At 36.8% G+C, this 23344-nt stretch overlaps 1 long non-coding RNA gene across 1 annotated transcript; it reads right to left on the bottom strand.

Annotated features, from left to right (window-relative positions):
* Nucleotides 1-2132: 2132 nt before the first annotated feature.
* LOC104535870 lies at nucleotides 2133-23344 on the bottom strand. The gene is made up of 4 exons (XR_728135.1): nucleotides 23223-23344; nucleotides 21672-21734; nucleotides 7766-7843; nucleotides 2133-3805 (listed from the first exon to the last, which is right to left on the bottom strand). It is a non-coding gene; the product is annotated as an uncharacterized LOC104535870 (long non-coding RNA).

Below are 23344 nucleotides of genomic sequence, written 5' to 3'. Positions count from 1 at the left end.
ATATGTTATTACAAAGTTTGCAGTGAGAAGCAACATTTCCTGAATCAATCTACTTGACCTTAATGCTTTAAAAATACTCTCACTAGCCTTTTTAGAGTGTTAAAAAGGTGTCTCCTCTTGTTGTACTGCATGAAGTGACCGTGAGACCCATAAACTGCTATGTATTCCAATTGTTTTAATCAACTTTCCAGCTACAGAAAGCCTCCCCGCCAACCTGAGAAGCACCAATCTGCTCCATTCCCCACCCTTGTCATATCACCATGTCTCCAGATCAGCTTTTATGCTGCTGTTTCTCAGATCCAGCTCAATGTCTCTTTGTGCCATAATCAAAATTGAATGTTGCCATCCCAAGGATGAGAACATCTGCTCCTCTTGAAGCAGCAAAGTTCGCTTGTGCCATGGCTGCATTGAGCACACAGCTGGGAGAGATTCCCAGCCTCCTGCCTCGGCTCCTCAAGCCCTGATGTAGGAGTGCAGCACACAGAATCACAGAATCACAGAATGTTAGGAGTTGAAAGGGACCTCAAAAGATCATCCAGTCCAACTCCCCTGACAGAGCAGGATCACCTAGACTGGGTCACACAGGAATGCGTCCAGGCGGGTTTTGAATGTCTCCAGAGAAGGAGACTCCACAACTTCTCTGGGCAGCCTGTTCCAGTGTTCTGTAACCCTTACAGTAAAAGAGTTTTTCTTCATGTTCACATGGAACCTCCTATGCTCCAGCTTGGTCCCATTGCCCCTTGTCCTATCATTGGACATCACAGAGAAGAGCCTGGCTCCTTCCTCCTGACACTCGCCCTTTACAGATTTGTAAACATTAATGCTCACCCCAACCCCTCACGTGCACAAGGGAGCATTTTATGTACATCAGACAGGAGCAAATGTGTCACACATGCAGCTAATGTCTCAGACAGTCAAACTGAATCTTTTTTCAAAACACATCTAATAATGTTGATTTATGGAGCATTACAGAAAAGACACATATGAAACCCTAGGGTTTCATGAAATCATTATTTCAGCAGCTGCAAGTTCCAAAGGAGTGTGCAACCATTTTAATTATTTCAACTTTAAAAGCTTTTCTTGTGTAGCAAGTTTAAATATTACTAACAGTAGGACTGGGACTGAAAGGTCTTCTAATCACATTTTGTACCTCTTTTGGAAATGGTTCACTTAATTCTCAAACCCAGTAGACCACCACTTAAAAAAATAAGATCAACTAATCAATTAATCATTGCTGTAATTCTATTAAATGTTTTTCATAATTTACATATATGTGTATATATAATGTCTATATGTACATACAAATACTTCAGATAGGGAAGATAAAACTGCTTTCTAACCAGAAGGTTAGCTCTAGCCAAACTGTACTGCTGTCTGTTGTGTTTCCTGCAATGAGATTGGAGATCATTTGGATCAGGTCCTGTGTGGGCATGGTCAGTTTTCTGTGATATAACTGATGTCACCAAACCAAGTTCAGTTCCTGTGGGGGTTGAATTCAACTGTCAGTGGGACAGCCAGGGCATATGGAATTGCACTCATTTGGTCTCATGACTGGCAAACTTCAGGGTCAGACCTACACTTGGCATTAGTTGATAGATCACTGCTTGTGTTTTAAAAAAAATGCTGTTCTATCTGTTTTCTATGCTAAATTGAAACCAATATATGTTCTAAAACTTACAAAAGTATTACTTTTTCCCCAAATAAAAGTGTTTTTACAGAGAGAACTGTATGAATATTCTTTTAAACTGTATTACAAGCACTAAGTAAATAGCTTTATAATTCAGTTTATGAAAGGTGGAATATGAATTATATTGTATTCGCCATGCAGAGCCCAACAGTGTCCTCCTGGGACTACTAAAAATGGTATCAAGTCTCACGCCTGACCCAGCCATTCAGCAGTCTTGAAAGCTCAGTACATGACTGCCATTGGCAGCAGCTATCATTTCCCAGATCCAGGTCTGGCATTTAGGTTACCTTAATAGCTATTGTTTAGCAGATAACAAAAGGAATAACCTTTTACTTCACCAGAAATTCCCAAAAATAACCTCAGAAATCATGCAAAGAACAGGTGCAAACAAACAGGAATGTAATCCCCCCATTATTGTAATAAGGAACAGAGACTTCACAGCTAACCTTAGAGCTTGCATATTTATTGAACAAATCCTACTAAAATAGCTAAAATACATTGGATACTTGTAATGCATTATTAAAGATCACATTGTTACAAAAGCCTGGATTTTCAGCAGCACACAACTGCAACTATACATAAATGCCACAACTGCTGAATATTACTTCTTGCTTTATATACAGCACAGTAGAGATATCTAATCTACTGGAAAACAAAGTGTACAAGAAAAGGGATACAGAAGGCGGGGAAAGGAAAGAAATCTAGGAACTCTAGTGCATGCATTGGTATTTAACAGTCAAAAGCTAAAACAGTTCAGAACAAGGCCTGCCCTGTAAAAGGAAGAGCTAAAAGACAGAGTTATATAAAAAATTAAGGTGGGCTTTCAGACTGTGTCTAACACAACAACACTCCATGAGTAGATGATACTGTTTAGTTTTGTGTTTTGTGTTGTTTTGTATTGATAGTAGTCTGGGAGCAAGAACAAAAATGTGAATTCCACATGTTTACAGTACTGTGGAAATATATCCCCTTCCCCTTTAGGACTTCTCCTCCCAGAAATTTGCTGTGTTTTTCTTACTATATCCCCTATTTTATGGATTTGAAAAGGACATTAAAACTTGTCCCTTCTTTAAAAAAAAGGCTTTTAAAAAAAAAAAAAAGACAAAAATCACAAGATATTTTGAGAGGTTGGTGCAAAATTATTGCTTGTCTTTCTCCATTAGGTGGATAGGAGTCAGAAAGGGGATTTTACATAAATTACACTTCTGTGATAGCTCCCACTATAACTGCATGTTTGTGAATGGACCCTGACAGGGAATCAGTTCCTCGCTTGTACACTATAAGTAGTTACTCACCTACAGCACTGAATAAGAAAGCCACACTGAAGACACAATTAAACAACTCAGTCCAGTCTAAAGAACAACATTCAGAAAAACAAAGTACCAACACCTTCTCAGAACATGGAAATAAAAAATAACTCCATCAGAGCTACCTTGCCAAGGAGCATATTTAAAGTCCAAAATAGCACCATTCATCAGTGTCTCAAATCCCGTGGCAGCATCACGATCACTTACCACAAGGAAACCATGAGTTTCATACTACTTCTATACATCAAAAGAGTACATGGATAAAATATAGAGATATACAGACAATCCATGAAAATGAACTACTAGGCTTGTTACATCTAAATGAAAAAAAAGGGGGACTCTCAGCCTCTGCAAGAAGCAGTTTGGGTTGGCATAAATGGAGAAAGCGGTTTACCAGTTGCATGTGAGCAGTGGAGTTTGAGTAGTGGAAGACATTGCTGTGGTAGAACCAGGCCTGAGGGCCCACCTGTAATGTTTGTAAACATGGATTCACAGTGTGAAATTCAGAATGTTAAAAACTATTTTTATGGTACACGTTTGTCCACTGTAATTCTCTAAAGCAAGGCTCAGAGTCCCATAGATTCTTCTTACGCTTGATGATTTACACAGAAACAATTCCCAATATATGACACCATGACCTCATCAAACCCATACACCATATTTAATGCAAATGAAGAAATTAGGATTAAAAAGAGTAGAGGTAATTGATTTTGGTGAAATTATGTCCATAGCCACTTGCTGGAACCAGGCATACCCCTTTCGCCTCACTTTTCTTCTTGCGATTCACTTCCTTGGAGATGGGGAGACTTCCCTGCACAAAGGAAAATGTAGTATTAGCTGTGCTTCATGAAGTCTGTTCAGTGAGGTCCTCACTTCGCCTATCTGCAGGTTTTGATAGTTCCCTAGCTTTAGTTCAGAAGTGCACATCTACTTAACATGGCTGAATCAACTATAAGTACTAATTACACAGAGAGCAAAGGGTTGTTTAAAAATCAGGCAAGCCTTGCAGCATCTGAGGAAAACTCTTCAGCTGGGAATGAATGAGTGTACCCCAACAGCCAAAATGCAAAAGGGTTGAGCCTCCACTGCTAAACTAGTGAACTTGGACATTTTGTTGCAGCTGCGAGACTCCAACCATCCCAGCAAAGTTACAGGAGAAGCAGCTATGGAGTGACCCACCACCAGTTACACATCCTAACACTATTCCTCAAAATCATTTTTCTCACTCCTGCCAAACCAAGCCATTTCTGTGCCCTATTAGCTGGGACAGCTCTGGTCTAAAATTGCACCTGCAGCTGCTCTGTGTGCAGTAGTTCTGGCATATAAACATGGCTGAAATGAGGAATTACCTGTTTTGCACACATGAAACACAGAAGGCAGACACAGTGTCATGAATGCAAAACCCATGGCCACAAATTAACAGGTGACACTGAGCTCTTTTGCAAATACAAATCAGTACCAACTTGAGTAATTAAAAACTAATGTTCACAGTATTATCTATCAATAAACTAATTTGTTTGGTTGCTTTTTTTAACCCACAAGCTCAAATTTATGGCTTCACTGGCCTTCAACATAAAAGTGTGTCTTAGTTATGAAAGATCATCTTATTATTAAGAGAGCCTTTTACAGCTTAGACCTCTCATCTTTTAAATACTTTAGAGCTTAAGCAGCTACCACACAGTAATAAGCAACTTTCTTACAGTACTTTCATTGAAAAGAGCACTCTAAAGACACTGTAGTGCATTACTTGTCTCTAGACAAGGAAGGAGATGTGTGCCATGTCAGCCAGCTGCCTCAGATAGGTTTTCATTAAACATACTCAGCTATTCACTGGCTGAAGTCTATGCCTATTCAGCAAAGCTTTTAAGTATATATTTCAGCTTAAGCCTAAGAAGGAAGTCTGAAGGCTAAGCATGTTCTTAAAGCACTTCACTGATGCTAAGTCACCATGGGATCTTAAACAAAAAAAAATTGGTTAGCAAGTAATATATTGTAAGTTATAGAAAAAAATCTGTGATTTGTGTTTAAGAGATCAGAATTGACAAGGTGTTTTATTGCTTTTATTGCTCAGGACACGTTTGTCATATAAGCAGAATGTTTATAGTTTATTTAAGAAATTGAATTATCTTCAAGTTCCATTTTTCTGATGTGAGAGTTGTGAATTTCTGAAGTAGGAATTAAACACCTGGCAGTCGCACAACTACCAAGAAAGAACAATTTTCAGCAATTTTCCTTTCCTGGCTCTTCAAAGCCATAATATTCACTGGAATGTCCATATTTGCTACATATATTTGTGCTGGGAATGAAGCCAATCCATGGCTCTCTCACAGTCTATACTGCAGTTTACAGGATAAATTCTGCTTTTGGGTAGATGAACTTCCCCTGAGTTCTGCACTGCATGCAGCCAGGAACAGTTTTCAGGCTGAACACAGAGCATTTCCTAGGGACAAATGGTGGCCTCTCCCTTTGGGGCATCAGAAATCAAGAAACTGAGCAAATTTCCATAAGTACATACACAGAAGGGCTCTGCAAGCCAGGGGAAGAAGCAGGAGTAGAAACATACCTTGGGGATTTTGCAAGAGACAATGTCAGAATGAAAAAAATTATGTTTAAATTTTAGTCACTGCACAAACATGCCTCCTCACAGGACTCAAGAAAATTCCATCCTCGTGATAATGTTTTTGCTTTTTTGTTGACTAAATTTGCTACTTGTGTATTGTTACAGGATATGAGAAGAAAACTAGAAACTTACACGTGCTAACAGGCACACCACACAGACCAAAGGTCTGGGCAAATTTCCAAAAGCATTGTGTTGGGCAGTTCCTTTTCAGCTGTGAAAACAATCTCAATCCTGAAATTCTGCCACACAATCATAAGATAAAAAGTCCCATATGATTAGGTCTGCAAATATATTGTCTTTAAGAAATGTATCCTTTTATATTTGTTTGTTGCATGAAAACAAAAAAACCACTTTTATCTGAAATATGAGTTTCAAAAAAATCTATTAATTTTACTTTATACTGTCAGTAGTTAAAGCTGTTTAGCACTGAGTACACAAAACTGCTGAGCTGAAGGACTGAGAACTTTCTGCAGTGTTCTTCAGCAATTTACACTGATTAATTTAATAAGATGGATGAAAAAATTAGATTCCAAAGATACCCAGTTTCTGTTAAGGCTATAGTCTTCTGGAAGGTAGATTGTGTGCAGCTAATATTCAAGTTGCTTTTGAAGATCAATGGTGAAATAAAACTTGGAGCTAGTTCTAAAAACTGGTCCTTGTAAGCATATGCTAAATATCTTTTGAAGAATTACATAAAGGCTAGAAATATGCATTGTATTTAAAAAGCAGGAATCTAATCACTTTGAAAGAAAAAAGTATAATAGTTTTAACTAGTTGAGAAACAATTATCCTTTCGATAAACTTTTCTTAAGCTATGTACAGCATAAACACATAGCTATTCAAAAATCCAATATAATGCAACGTTGTTACTAACTATGCTGCACTTAGTTCACAGCCTTGTTCCTGCGTTTCAGGAGCAACTTTGTTTAATGATGAATGACAACTTGCTAAAAGCTGCTAACTTAGAATTTTGAATAAAAATCAGATGGTGTTAACACACAGCTGGTTCATAAAATCAGCAAATAATTTAATATCAATATGACCATGCATAGCGCATTGATCATAACCTGGCATAGCTAATGCCATCAGCCTATTCAGCTAAACTTTTGAAATACTTAGAATGTTAAGAATAACAGTACTGCTATATATGTTAATTTAAAGACTGGCATGCTGGCAAATGAGTTTGCGAATAGCAGATTGCAAATAGCCCAGCTACAAATTTTAGAAGTTTCTTTATAAAGAAAAAGTGTGTGGAAAATACAGTGTTATCCAGGTGGAATAACAGAGATTTTTTAACAGGGAGCTAGATTCTAGATAAGAATCAAAACAGGTTTCCATATGGTCTGTCCTTTACTTACCTGCCTTTTTTTTTTCTTTCTTTCTTTTTTTTTTTTTTTGCCAGATTTTGAGTCAGTGACGAAAGGTAATATGAAAATAAAGCAAGTACATTCTGTGGTTCTGAGTAACTGCTGTATTTTCCTACTCAAATTTCATATCCAGTTTCACATTTATAAAACCAGCAATGGTAAACAGAACAGAGCCTAACAAATTCTGACTGACAAGCCACAACTTCTGCGTTTATTTTGGGGTACATTTTGTCAGACTCAGATGAAAACTGCCATGCTTTGTGTGCTTGTTACTCAAGCCAGGTAAAGCACAAGCAGAAAATTTAACAGAAGAGAAAGAAAAAACACAGCACCTCCTTCCTCCTCCTGCATTATCACTGACTTTCATATCTGCATTGCCTTAGCAATTAGAGAGTTGCCAAAATCAAGCATTCAAAACTCAGATGTCAAGCCTGTGAAATCATGAGACAGGCTTAAGAAATAAAAGCTCTTGAAAATTTGTATGGTTTTTTCTGGTATGTAGCCAGCAAGAATCCATGTTTTCTGCAAGCCTGAAGACTGAAAACAAAATTTCAAAACAAAAGCTGCAATCCTCAGTTAACTGTCTTGCTCAAGAAGCCAAGGCTTTAAGAAAAACAGAGTATCATGAGACTCATGATAAAATCATGAGAGCTGGCTACTCTTTTGAAGCAGTCATGAAATAAAATCCATTGAACTTTCAGTGTTTTGTTTTGTTTTTATTTTTTTCACAAAAAATTCATCTTAGTAAACTGTTAGATAAAAGAAATTATGTAAATAACTTTACCTTTGGAAATCCCCCATCCCCTCGGCTGGCTGGAAAGATTTTCTGGCTTACCCAAATCATTAACCTTGGTTGAAAAACCTGTAGTGACATAAATATATACAATGTCTTACTAACAAAGAAAGATTCATTAAATGCAATCAAATGGTGTTCATGTGACAGACACCATTACTAAAACCCAGAGTCTAACATCAGTTGAGCTTGGCCCAGAGATGTAGCTGTGTTTCATGCTCAGTCCACATTTCTGAGTACCCATCACAACAAGATCTGTCCCTAGAGTATTTCCACTATATTGTTTATGCAACCTGCACTCAACAGGCGTTTTTAAAAGAGCATTGGATAGATTTTTACATTTTTTTAGAAATCTCTTTAAGAAATTCTGTACAAGAGGATACCCACACTAATAAACTTACTGAGGATACTGTGACCACATGCCCACTCTCTTCTGCCAGAAGTCACTGGCAACAGACTGTTTAGTAAAGATTATTACCTTTGCTGATAACTGCATAAGACAAGGGCAACACGACTTTGCTAATCCTTTCACAATGAGCTGTGAACTAGAACTTACTACATTATAAGATCATTGACACAGCTATGATTGTGTGTTAGCACTCTGTATTTTAGACAGTAAAGGAATTCCAACACATTAGAAAAGACATACAATAAAATATTTGGCAGCAGGATTTAATGGTTAAGGTACTGACCTATGACTGCTATGTAAAATGGGTAAGATCCAAAGCCAGCCACTGACTAGAGTGAGAAGCTAGAGTGAATATATGCCAGGATAAAACACTTCAGTTACAGTGAAGCTGAGCTGGAAACCTCCTGCGCTTCAGTTTCTCAGCTTCAGGATGAAGATCAGAGCATTTCTTCATCTCACTCTTATTAAACACAGAGTGATAAGGTACAAATTGTATATAATGCTGAAGATCTTAAATTTCTTTTCCTGCTGGGTCTGCCTCCTGGGCCTTTGGGGTTTTGTGAACTGAACTCTTTCTGCACAGTGCCTGAATGTCGACTTGTCGATGCTTTGAGCTGAACATTATAAATTACACCATTCAAGCTACTTTGCACTTTAGGAATAAAAACTTGCCTTTGTCACTTAAATTCCCGGTGGATCAGCTTTATTCACCTGCTTACTATTATATATATATATATTGAAACCTGAGGAATGTTCTCATTGCTGTGGAGTTTCATGTTGACTATCAGTTGTCACAACTCGACTAGATAAGGCTTGGAGAAAATATCAGAAGGTTTCTTGAATCATCTTTCCAAGAGGAAATCCTGAACTCTACTATAAAGTAGGAAACAGAGGAGGGAAATTTAAAACACAGAACCTAAATACACTGATACACTCTCCCATGGTTTTCCACAGTACAAACCACAGTGATTTCTACTGATTAAAGCATCAGATTTTATTGTGTATTTTAGATTACTAAATGATCTCTGACATGCCAGTTAAGCTCACTGGGTATGACTGTGATTGAATAACTAATACACAGGACAGGGCACTCTGTGAATTCATCAGTTAATGTTCACATTGAATATTTGAGACACTTGAGTGAAAGATACCAAGTAACCCCTGAGCTTTCCTGTGGCTATTTATAATCACTGATCATCCATCCTGCAACTATGCCTTGATGTTATTTGCAGTCACATACTTTGTATGAAAACTCACGGTGGGAAACACTGATAGCCATTCAGCTCTGCCACAGAACATGTGGGCTTGAACCAGCAAAGGATAAAAAAATGTCTATTTTTCTATAGGAGGAAGGAATAAGCATCAGAATACAGTATAACTCATTATGATGAATATGAGCTTCTAGATTTTTAATGGAGTCTGAGATATATTCAGGTTAGCATCTAGGCTTTGTCATCCCTTATAATGATTTAATAACAATAAAATATGCACCTGCAGTTAAATGAGAAAGAAAGGCTTCTCAACTTCATAAGAATGTAGAGGTACTACAGTTTGAGGGTGGATTTTGGGAATGGGGCAGAGGAAAAAGGTGTAAATTGTAAAACATACTTACAAATATGCTCCAGGGTTAAAAAAACAAAAACAAAAACAATCAAACAAACAAGAAACGACCACCACAACCCACCACCACCAAAAAACCCTGCACAACCCCAGAGCTATCTTTCACAGTAATTTTCTGTGGAGAAAAAAAATCAATAATGCCATATTTTCTTAATATCTCTTCAAAAACTGCTACTGTGGCCAATATTGATAGATAATAACCATGTGGACCAACTCCATATCCAGTAACTTTTCTGCTATAACTGTACCAAAGTTCTGAATGGGCAATCAAAGGACTGTAAGTATCTACCTTGTAAGCAATGCTGAAAGGCCAGGGAATGATGGTTTGAATCCTGGCCAACTGAAAGAAGATTCTGAAATGGAAGACACCTGTGTAGAAAAGTCCACTCAGGACTTACTACAACTCCCTAGAAGGTGGGGAAAAAAAAATAAAAAAGACACCTTGCCATGCTACATGCTTTATAAAATGCAGAAACTACTTAGATGTTCAAATATACTGAGAACTAGGGTGGTAGAAAAACAGCAAGAACTTTCAGTCAATTACAGCAGCTCAAAACAACTGATATTAATGTCACAAGATGAGCTACAGAGAGAAAAAAGTGCAAAGAAATTCTCCATTACAGAGTAGGATGTAAGGCTTACAACATTCCAGCTGTTAGCTTGAAGCAAACACTTCTAAATAAAAGCTTCCATTGATACACACTACATTTTCATTTCTTAGTACTTTCTGTGCAACTATTATGCAAGCACAGGCTTGGCTTAAAAAAACAAAGTATCAGAATTCAGAACAGAATTACTGAACTTTAGGATGAACAAAAAAATAAAGTTACTGCAAATCTGTACAACGCATAAGAGTCGTATGCAGACTCAAATTTTTTAGCCTCAGTCTTTGATAATCATTAGGAAAGAAAACAAGCTAGTAAGCTTAATCTGTAAATTATCAGAGTGGATCGCTCCTAAACATCTGAGTAACAGCATTACTACCACTGGAAGCCTGTCTTCCTGGCAGAACATGTGATAAACAAAACCATTCACTCCCACTTTAAGAAGTCAGGGGGAAAGAAACCCACTGGTCTGGGAAGTGCTGTCTGGACAGTGTTCTACGACAAAAAGCAATTCTTCCTGAAACATTGAGGCCAACTTGAAATAGGGAAATATGATCTAAGAAGACTATGCTTTCAATTTTTTAGCCTCAATTCTCTTGAACATACACAAATAATAAAAAATAAGATTAAAAATCAGAAAAAGCAAAGGTGGAGGAAAATAAATGCCCAGTCTATTCACCAGTTCTCACAGCATCCAGACTCCAGAACTACTTCTTGCTACTTTTTTTTTCAAAACTAGAGGGATTTCTGGAGTAGACTCTTCTTTTCTCCTCTGCACAACAAACCAAGAAACTTCTTTTTTTGCTATTGCAAATGCTCTGTTTAACTAGTATTTCAAAACTCTTATGTCTATTCTTTCATTTTAAGCCATATCCTTTTTAAGAGCAATAGTGGGGGAACACAAACTTTTATTGAGCTTTAAAACAGATACATAAAATAATTTTAACAGAACTGGACTATATCTACTGTATCAGTCACATCATTACGCTAAAATTAATTTCTTGCTACCCACTCGATTTCTACTCACTAAGAACTTCTTTCAAACATTCAAATACATCCATCAAGAGGGAAAAACAGATTTAAGACATGCTAAACTTAGTAAAATAAGCACACTTCTGTTCAAGTTTTTATAGTTAAGAAACAAGCAAGAAAGACCCCAGAGTTACTTTTTCTTTCTTTTTTTTTTCCTTCTTTTCTTTCCCCTTCATATGGACCACAGCTGAATTCCTGTTCAAGTCTCATTCAAGACTTACAGGAGTTGAATTCAGCTGCAGTCTGGATTTCCAAACTATAAGCTTAATGAAGAAGAGCAACTGCTCTGAGTACATCAGCAAACACCTTTTGAGAACTTTCAGGTAACTTCTTTATCATATAAATCAATTCTACAAGGGTGGAGGTGGAATGGAAACAAAAAGGAAATAGAAACAAGTACCCTAGAAATTTCTAGTTCCAAATAACAGGTGACCATCTGTAGTAATTCTGCACTAACCTAACTAGGAGAGGAAAAAAATAAAACCAAAAGAGGAAAAACTATATGGATTAGCAGTCTAATAGCAAGCACAGATGACCACATCCTGAGGAACAAGGGAGTAAAATGATAGAGGCATATGTTGAAGAGAAGGAAAGAAAGGGGCATGCTCTTCCCCTCCACAGCACTGAAACTATGTTTGGGCAGTTGCGAGGCCTGCAGGCCCTGTATGCCTGCAGTGGCTCACCCAGAACAAAGACCAGCCATCCTCCTACCATGCTTTTCTGGGGATAGGCCTTATAGCTCAAAAGGAATGCTTCTCCTCATTTCTCTAGCTATATTTCATTAGAGTATTTCAGGGATTTTTCACCACCACAATTGCAACATTGTTCTGTGTTGCAATGACATAAATCAATGGTTTTAAGGCTCCTAAAGTTGTAGATTATTTCCTTTGTGGCTGGTCTCAGCATCACTGAAAGCACCTAGCAGATTTTCTTTCTAAATTGAGTACTGATGCATTTTCTTTTGGAAAAAAAAAATATCCACAAAAAAACCCACAAAACCAACCAACCAAACAAAAAACCCCAAAACACACAAAACCAAAAACAAAAACAAAAGAACCCATAGTTGCCTGCTAAGTTGAAACAATTATAACTTTACTTTTTTAAAAAGTTCTTAGTTACCAGCTGGTTTGAGCTGTAGTGACTTTTCCCAGCACATTCTACCAGGTGCTTCTCAAGCCCCCAAATGCCTCCCACTGCAGTAAACAGTCTTTCTAACCAACAGCCTGCTATCACAATCCAGATGCATAAACAGAAAATCTTACTGTACCACTGCTTGAACATCAAATAAATCATTCTGTTAAAAAAAATAATTTGTTTTAAACAAAACTGGAAGGAAAGCTTATGCTAGGATCAATGCATTTACTACAGTGCAATTGGTAAACTAATGTTACCATCTGCAGTAGTTTATTTTAACACTGTAAAAGGGAACATTATGAAAGCATATAATATTAATGTCCAGCATGTTCCAAACCTAGCATGCAGGATTTAATTCATACAGCAACTGTCAGCTGAATGGGTGCTGCTTCTCAAGAGTTTAGTCAGGTGGCAGTCTGCTATCACTCGGCTTTGTCTTCTGAATCTTCTGGAGAGGGCAATGACAGGCCTACATCAAGAGTGTTCATCATTACTCTTTATTTCAAAAAGCTGGTGAAGTTTTGATGAACCTTCGTTATATTTAAGAAGCTGTGCTCATGCTGTGTTGTGATAAGCTGACTCTGAAATAAGCTTAGTGAAGAAGCTTTCCATATTGAAACATCAGATACCACAACTTGCCCAAGTTAAAATGCAACCTAATTACCCTGGCTTAATTATTTAAAATTACTGTGAGCATGTGGTTTAACAGGTGTGAAGCCTGCCAGTTTTGTGAACTTGATTGTTTTTGTTGCATGGCTCTGCATCACAAGTCTGAGCCTCTTGTTGAGGTACAGCGGCAGCTGTTCTCAATAATATCTTCACATTTTCAGTATGCTGTTGGGGCTGCAGGTTTTTCTATCAGTCCTGCTTTCCACATCAGTGCTATGAGCATTAAAAAATGAGGGTGGGGTGGGATGGGAGGTTCATTTACAATAATTTAATTTGGTTAATTCTACACAGTAGATAAAGGTAAATAAATGGTTTGAGAGAACTGATGAAGCAATTACACACGATTACATGATCATTCTCCTCCTGGCTGGGATTGCTCCAAGTGGCCCACCTGTTTGGTGAGACTTTATCTGCCCTTACAGTAAGAATTAATACAGCGTGGTATATCAGCAGAACATGGTAGGACAACTGCACACCTGAACTTGCCTTTCACTTTTGTGCATCAGCATCCTTTGCTGGCTCTGCCTTTTCATGGAGAAGATATTACTGCTGCTTTTTATTCTTCCCCATCTGATGACTCAAACTCACAACCACATAGAGATGAAAAAGCCTATATGAGACAAGTATGCTTTTCCTTGCCTCTCTCCTCTCCATGCTGCACATGACTTAGTAAGTCTATTCATTTGAGGTTTTTTGCAGTCCTTGTTCATCGTTTCTTCAATTTCTGTAAATTTCACAGAATAGAATGTCATCTGCTCCTTTCCTACACAACACCAGGAAGTGATCTTGGAAGTAGTTTTTCTACATTTTAAGTACAAAACTTCTCATATAAACCCATCTTCATCCACTGTTTCCCTCACTCTTCTTAAAGTTCCTACTCTCCAGGTTACACTGAAGCATCTACTCCTATGCAGTCCCCTACCTTGGCTCATCTGTATATAGGTTGCATCTTCTATATATGTACTTACAGCATCCCATTACATATATAAGAAACTATCTGAATGACTGTGCTAATTTTGCTAAAACATGCTTTAAAGACTAATGGCCCTACTGCTGCAGAGATCCTTGCTGCAGGAAAGGATGCTGGTAGATACTAACCACTCAGGGCAGGCACATCTTTCCAAGAGGTTTCTTACATAGATACTGGCCTCCAGAACTGAGCGAGAATGGTGTTGAGGAGGAGGAAAACACAAGCTAATCTAGCTTGAGTATATAGTCAGCACACTACTGCCAAATTCTTTAGCTTGTAAGAACTCTCAAAACAAGCTTTGGCTGTCTTCTGGCATCCATGATGGAATGAGGTTAGTTATAGAAAACTCTTTTTCTCTGGAGAGGAATCCTTCCTACACCACCCAACTGTAAAGGAATTTTTACGCAGAGATCAATTTGCACTTTTCTGCATTAGTGAGGAAGACTTTAGCTTGTGTGCTACAAGAGCTCTCATGCTGCTTTTTTACTTCATTAATATGCTATAACTATTGCAAAACTTTATTACTATTTACCACCCATATGAAGAGTAAGAGAAGAAGAAATCCAGTGGTACATTGTAAATGCTGTCACTAATGCTCATTGAACTTCTGACTGAATTCATGAATTAAACAAATATAGTCATCACCAAAGTATCACACTCCTTGAAAGGAAAAGAAATGCAACTATTCCAGAACAATAAGCAGAAACAAATGTATAGCACATGGAAAGTTCCATTAAAAAATGAGATGGCTGCAAACTACTTTATTCCACCAGTAAACTTCTGTGCATGGACTCTGAAACTGTAAAACATTATAGAAACCAAAATAATCAAACAAGCAACCTCACACATTTTCCACTTCATTTTGTTTGCCTCTGCACAATGGTAGCTTTTGTTATTTTACTTAACATGGACACACAGAAAAACAACAGTAACAAGCCTGAGAATTAAAATACTATTTGAGTTTTCAGTCAGTTACATGGAGTTTTTAATTTGCTCTTCAAGTGCAATAAGATAATGAAAAGTTTAATTTGTAACTGTTTGCATCTAGACAAAATGCAGAAGCAAGCCTCTTGTTACCACATCAGGTGAACACATAGCATGGCAGCAAAATTCAGGACCAAAGGCTGCACAGTTAAGTTCTCCAGTAGTTTCACCCAACATTGACAAAGTACTGGAGCAACAGAGGGGGAAGAAAAGCAGCATGGTCACAGACTGACTGAAAAGTCCATTTAGCCCAGTCTTCTCACTCTATTAAGTTTTGATCTTAAGGGAAAGACAAGCAAGAACAGTGATCAGTAGGGTAATTCTGAAGAAAGATCAAGAACAGAGACAGCCGAGAATCATGCTTCTCCTACGGGTTCACCCACCCAACTACCTCCTTCCAATTTTAGGGTATACCGAATGTATAGACCAAGCTGAATCCAAAAACATGTTTCATTTTTTAATTTCCTAAATTAATGGCCTGAATACCGTTACTTACAGAAGACTTAATACACTGATTTGGACAAAAATTGTTTCATTTGTTTGATTTTGTTTAAATTTCTCACACATACCAGAAAGATGACCAGAAATCCAACAAGTGATGTTCTCCAAGTAGCAGCAAGCTCACCATTTCTGCCTACTACTTTTCTGCAGAGCCTGGTCATGAAAGCCTTACCACTCATGAGATACCAACCTCTTGCCCAGGCAGTGTACTTCGGGCATGCATTAAAAGCCCTAGTGGATACTCTTGGGAAAGGGAGACAAGAACCACATTCTACAGCCAGCACTTACCTCATTAAAGGAGATGTAACAACCACAGCTGATGATATTGTAACAGGTGCTTGAAAGCAGTATGATACATTTTCCTGCACATTACCAGTATCTAGTATCATTTAATGTAGATTAACTGTTATTTCAAATAAACAAACTGTATCATGTATGTTCTGTAAGCCAAAAGTAATAAAATATCTGTGGGTTCTGGGACTCATCTAATGAGGAGACACACAGAATAAACTTTACCTGCCAAGTATTGTTTCTGCATTTTGTTCATATTGCCCTATATAATTACTTATCTAAGAAATAAAGAGTAAGGACATATACCAATATTTTCACAGGATTTTCTTCTGCCAGCATGACTAGAGTTACTTAAACTCATGCTCTTTCATGATGGAGATTTATCACAGATACAGTGATGGAAGGATACAAGGAAGAAAGATTTGTTCTTCTCTAGCTTAATCTTTTTGAGTAGTTCCATGATGACAATTTGTGCCTTCTAAACATCAGTGCTGTAAAAATTCAAGAGTTCTTTCTGCTAATGTACATATTAAGCCAAAGATTATATCACCCTCAGTGAGAACACACAGATTTAACTTTTTTCAACTTATTCCTACACAGGTATGCTATGCTAGTAGACAGACAATAAGGTTAGTGTTAAAAAAATTAATCCAGAAACATTTCTTCCTGCACGATGAAAAAACACAACCTGTTCTGAGGGTGGTTTTTGGGTTTTGCTGTTTTGTTTTTGGGGTTTTTTTTGTGGTTTTGTTTTTGTTCTTGTTGTCGTTTGATTTTGGGTTTTGTTTGTTTGGTTGGTTTTTTTTTGTTTTGCTTTGTTTTTTTAAATGCAGTATTTACAGAAGGAAATATCAGGAATCCTCCCAGAAACATCTACATAGAGATTCATTCAGTAGTGCTACAGTGAATTTGCCAGACCAACAGTCTAAATTAAATTTCATGTAACACTCAAACAATGATTCACAGTATCATTCTACATTAAACATTTGAAAACAACATTTTTGCACCTTTCCAGTTTGTACCCTCAACCAATATGTTTTAATGAGGTGAACAAATATTTTAAATAAAGCCAAAATACAAATATTTCTAAATATTTTTATTAAAATATCCTGTCATAGTCAAGGATACTAACTGAATTATGTTTATGACGTTGTTCGAGGGCTACTCACTGTAGTCCCTCTCCCCTCTCTTTACCCATACACACAAGGATCAGAGCTTAGATGTGGGGCAGCAGTACTGTGATGCAAGAAAAAGAGAAAAGGTTGTTGGTGTAGTCTTTAGACCCCAAGACTTAAAAATAAATGTCATGGCTGTAGTATTACAAGGTGTATATTAACTACTGTTTCTGATTTTCCAAGATTTCAGCCTTTGTGAAAAAGGTTCTGTAAAGATTTGTCCTAGACAAAGTATTACACAAACCTCCAATTACATGTGTCAATATAGTTCTGTTCAGATAAAGTATACTGGTGCATAGTTACAAAATTCTAGCACCCAGAGCATACATGTTTGTGACTGGGTAGAAACACAGATATATACAGAGCTTGTCTTTTAATGTGCGTATGAACTGTACCATAGAAATACCCACAGTATCTATAGCTTTGGACAAAAATTACTTATTTTTTAAACCCCACTTCAAATTTTTCTACCCATAATCAAGTAAATGTGTTTTTTTCTGCACAGTTGAACAGCTGACTTGGCAGAAGTATTGCAAAAAGTGACTTTGTATTTCTGCTTATTTATTTTGTAAGATAGAAAGGCTTTAATTGTCCCTAATTTTTCAGGAATCAAGTAGCACTGAGCAAACTGAAGCCAATGTCTTCTTCATGCACGATACATAAGCATAATAAAAAAGCACAATATACACATTCAGATGGCCAACTCCTTAGCTTTCAGGAACAGCTGTTCCATCTAAGGTGAAGTCATTTTACAGACACTGAAAATTATATAAGGTAGAGGTATCTTCATATAACTCACTGGGAAAAGATCTATAATGACTAAACTGGGATGAAATCTTAAATATAAGCTTTGCCTCACAAATATCTTCACCTAACTTAAGTGATGTTATACATTTCCCTATGGACTGCAACAAAAGAAATGGGATGGTGACTTCTTTCTCTTCCACTAAATGCAGGTTGTCATTTACTTCTCTCTGACTTAATGAAGAAAAGCTTCTCCTCCAACTGTTTTCTCTCCAAAAGACCATCATACTATTTTTCTCTATTTTTCCCCAAGTAAGACTATAAAATGCAGAGAATGTAAATTATAGGATAACCTCAAAACTGATCCATTTCAGGCTAGATACGCTACAGGAAGTGTTCAGCCCAAATGACCTCCTTCGAGGGGGCTTTTGGCTTTGGGATGACACAGGTATACCCTACAACACCTAGTCTAGAGATTCCACACTAGTGCTTAAGAAGAAAGCCATCTAATCACGGTAAGTAAATTAATGAGCTGCCTTGAATGTCTTTTGTTTATTTTCAGGTAAGTCAAAATTAAATTATTAAGGATGCATCCGTTTACTGATACACACTTTTATTTGTGTTATTAGTTTAAATTCCTTGGCACCTGCACTGCAAAATCTCAGAACTGAACTTTAAGTCCAGAAAGGAAATGCAAAGAGAGCAGAGGAAAAGGACACACCTGAGTGCTTTAGAAGCAAACAAACTAACCACTTTGTCATGTGTCTAAAATGCCTATTTCTTTCTTTAAAAACAAACATTTACCATTAAAAAAAAGCCTTTCCTGGTTTTGCTACAAGCTACCTCTTCTTTGAGGTCACAGAAAACTGGCATTAAGACTTCCTTACTCTCACTCTTCTGGCAACAGCCTTTATTTCACAATTTCTAAAAACAATTCTTTTTTTTTCTTTTTAGTTAGAGCCCCTTTTTATCCTTAATTAGCACTAAAATTTAGATTTGTATTTTATTTCATACAGCATTTTCCATAAAGGTGATATACAGAAATTCTAGCTTTTCAAATAAGAATAGCAATTAAAATCACCTCAGGACTTTATACATTGCAAATAAAAATAAAAGGACCCTTAAGGGGTTACAAAGAAATATATGATACACAAGGACAGATCTTCATATGCCGTATGTTCTTGTGTAAGATGGCTCAAAACATCCATGTGTTAAAATTATGAGAAGAATAGAAATCACACTCTTCTGCCTTTCTATTTATTTTAAATTACTGATAATGTTATTGTTGCACAGCTCCAAGACAGATTAATTAATCAGATACGAGAAATCATAACTCCAAGTCTAGGAAAAGGCAAAGCAGCCTGAAAACTAACATGCTAAGTTATTTGTTTTTGCTTGTAAGCAGCTTAAGAAACATTTCATGGAACAGGAACATTAGGAAATTAAGAAGGTGAAGTTGAACCAAGAATTCATTTGTTCTCACCCAACAAGTTTATTCTAGTCACTCTTAATTTTACTGTAAGCCTAACTAAATGAACTTCCAGTTTGGCAAAAGAATAAGCAGGCCATTTTTTAAGGTTTAGTTCAGCTTGGTGAAATGTAACAGGCTAAATTTTCACTCAAAAGTGAGAGCAGAACAGAGTTTTTGCATATGCTGTTATTTTAAAAACAAAGTAATCAAATTTACAGTTCTGTATTTCAGCACAGGAAGTGCAGATATATAAAGAAGATTTTTTCCCGCAAATTAGAATGGCTAAGGAGACACTTGCAACAAGTACAAGAAATACACCAAAGACAAATGCAGCCACTAGTGCAAGGAAAGTATGTCAGTGGTCTGTCTTGAAACTACATTTAGTGTTACTGTGCCAAAAGGGAAAGAAAGGGGAAAAAAGGGTGGTGGCAGGGGAAGAGATTCTGCCAAATACCATATCTTAAGCAGTTTTGCAATGTGGGGCAAAACCTAGTCTTTCTCATTGAAATTAGTATAAGAAGTCACAAAAAAGCAGAATTAGGCCATTTCATAACAAGTAAAAGACTTTTGAAAAACAGCCAAATGAGAATTTTACTTATGTATTACTGCAAAACAAACAATAGCACTAGACAGGTGGGTAATTACATTTTATTTTCTGCATTTAGCTAAGTTGTATTCTAACTTGTGACCCGCAGACTGGTTTTACAAAACCGATTTCATTGACTACTACAGGAACCTTGCTAGATTTATGGAACCATCTGCTGGCAAAAATCAGTGGCTATTTTATGCCTAACTAAACTTAAAATAATCTTTTGTTCCATAGATAGGCATATATTGCACATAACAGCCTGCACGCCATCTGAAAATGTGGGCTGATTGTCACCTTGGTGTTGGTAGGAAAACAGTTGCCTTATCCAATATTACACAGTTGTGTTAACAAAATTTATTTTAACATGATTTCTATTCACAGTTTAAGTGAATCATTTCCCTTTTCATTCCCCACCCCAACTATTCATTTATATACAGATGAGCAAAGCACTTTCATGAAAGTAGGTTCCAGAATAGACTAAAACTCCAGAATTTGCAAGTTTATTTTTGCAGATATGCATGATATAAAACAAGAAGCCAAAAAGAAAAAAAGGCTTTATAACAGATTACATATTTGCTTATTTTAAACATTCTTTGATCATCCCTCCTCCCCCAAATCAAAACAACCCCAAAGAACTAGGTAATACAATTAATGCAATTAACTTAACCCAATCTTAAAAAGAATATGTCACTGACAACCTCACACTTTGGAAAATATTTTATTCTAATGTACACTCTACGCAATGCTACTTCAGACAAGCTATTGGCCCATAAAAATTAACAGGTTTTTGACCATATTATCACATAGCACCCACAATATATCACGTTTATGTCAGTACATGTATTCAAAGATGCTCCAGTGATAGCTGCATCTTCAATCAAGAATGCTACATGACAACACAGCCTCTACACTAATTCTGCCTACTTTATATAATTTTTCTGTAAAAAACAATTTTGTCTTGCTGATTCTGAGACAGTCCTTCTCAGAGAATACCATATTTAGAGAATATGTATAAAGTTTTATCTTTAAAATTAGATATTTGTCAGCAGTAGTATCTCAGAGTATAACTACTGGACTTCAGTCAGTAAAAATATAAACAGAATACTGAAAGAACTGGTTCATTGTTGAAAATTGTTCAACAAATGTATTTCAACTAAGTGCCCGTAAGTTCAGTTAGGCTGAGGCCTAGAGATTTTCTCTGGAACAGACTTGTATCACAAAGGTAGGCTAACCTTCTGAAAAAAATTACCAAATAATAAGAAATTTTTGTTTGCATTTTATGTACTTTCCTGACAGAATAACATGAAATCTGCTTCACTTACTAAGTGCAATGACCTATTTCTTCTTTCTGGGAGGAAGGTGGAAGGGCTGAAAATATGAGATATTGTTTTGTCTGCATGTATTCCTGCGTGTATTATGATGTGTATTTTTCATAGTAACCTAAACACTTTTTGTTTCAATTAAATAAGCCTTACTGCACAAAGAGGTATTTCAGATTTTTATTCAAAAAATTCAAGGAAAATCAAAGATTCAACATATGGAGGTTTTCAGAGTACATTCAGTCACTGTATGGCAAATCCTTATAGCCTTAAAAAGTATGTCTTATAAGGGTGGTATATATAAATAAGTATCAGGGATGGGGAAAGAAGGTTGGTATTTATATAAAAAAATATTCATTCCTTGCTAAAGCAACCAATTCTTACCATTTTTAGATTCTGTTAAGTCTTGGGATTGCAGTTTCTCTCAAGTAGCACAAGGAGAACAATCTGAAAACAATTTAAAAAAAAAATGAAAAAAAAAGTAATTCCAACTGCCGCAATATTTAATAGGTCGTCTTTGCCAGCATAACAGTAGTGAGCCAAGTATAAGCCTCAAGGTTAAGATTAAAGTAATGCGAATCATTCTAACCACACCTCCGCTTATATATCATGCCTCTCTGCACTTCAGTGGTCTGTAGGCTTAAATATAGGACAAAGGAATCCCTGGTACCTGGATTTGCAGAACCCTATGCTATTCTTAGCATGTGATACATCTCTGAAGAGCACTATACCTTATGGTTAACACACCTAAAAATCAGTGAAGAGAACAACAAAAAAATCACCCTATGCTTACTGTAAAGGTGGTCCATTGCTCCCAGGTATACTACAAAGTGTGAATTTGCAACCAAGAAACAACTATAACAGTATCAGGCTTTCAAAATGTAATGGCCCAGAGAGTAGGTATTTTTCGAAATGGCACTGCATTACATAACCTCCAGTTTTCTCTCTCTATTCCACATCCCCCGTTTTAAATAGGGAGAGAAAAAAAAAGTCCTACCTCATTTAATAGTACCTTAAATCACCACTCTGTTAATTTACTAAATTTTTTGTAGCATACATCCTTTATCAGTTTTTATATAGTGACAAAAATTAAAGTTCTCTTCTATTTAATATTTCTTACCTATTGTGTGTATGTACGTAATGTAAGTATTAGTCATATGTTTACAAACAAACACACACATACATATTGGATTTAAAACTGCAAACTCATACATCTATAAATGTACACAGAAACGTCTGAAATAAAGCACATCACTAAATGTTCACCAAAATACGTTTGGGCGTTTTTTTGTTTGGTTTTGTTGGGGTTTTTTCCTCAAAAGAACCACCCAAAATTTAACTGCTGCACATGCAAAAATGCAGAAGGCTGTTGCAAGAATGACTGCTTTCTAAAAATAAACCTCAGCAGCCTGAGAGGAATCCAGTGTCAGGGTGGACAAGAGGGAGATTAGTTTTACAAGGGAGAAGAAAAGAGATGAAAAACCAAACCTGGAGCCTTGCATGCATGCTAAAAAAGCTAAGTGCATTACGTTCAAAAATGCATTTTGGTGTTTAGGGAGTGCAAAAGGGGGAAAAAAGTGAAACCGTTTCAGAAAACCACTTCTCATCTCCCCTTACAAGTGTGCAGAAAAATCTCCAGCCTAGAAATTTAGCCTTAAAGCATAAGGACAAAGAATTAAATACATATACTGTACGTTTTCTCATCTTCTTCAAGAAAGCCTGTTTGAAAACGTGCACCGAGATGGGGAAAGGCAAGCTGCAGCAAAGTCCAGCTAAGGACAAAAGGAAAAGAAACAAAGAGAGCGAGAGCGAGAGAGCGAGCGAGAGCGAGAGAGAACGAGAGAGAACGAGAGAGAGAGAGAGAGAAAGAGAAAGCGAGAGGGAGGATTAATTAGAAAAAATAAAATTCTGTGGATTGGAATTGCATATACTTACAGACAAAAGCCCCCGCTCCCTGCTCACTTTCTGTCCTTTCTACATGATCTGAAACACAAATGTGGATTTTAAAAGGGCAGCATGCTACAGAAGGGAATTTATAGTTGGGGGAGTGGAGAGAG

This window comes from Mesitornis unicolor, unplaced genomic scaffold, assembly GCF_000695765.1.
Source record: "Mesitornis unicolor isolate BGI_N332 unplaced genomic scaffold, ASM69576v1 scaffold50575, whole genome shotgun sequence".
Taxonomy (NCBI): Eukaryota; Metazoa; Chordata; class Aves; order Mesitornithiformes; family Mesitornithidae; genus Mesitornis; species Mesitornis unicolor.
This window is presented reverse-complemented; position numbering and strand designations above follow the sequence as displayed.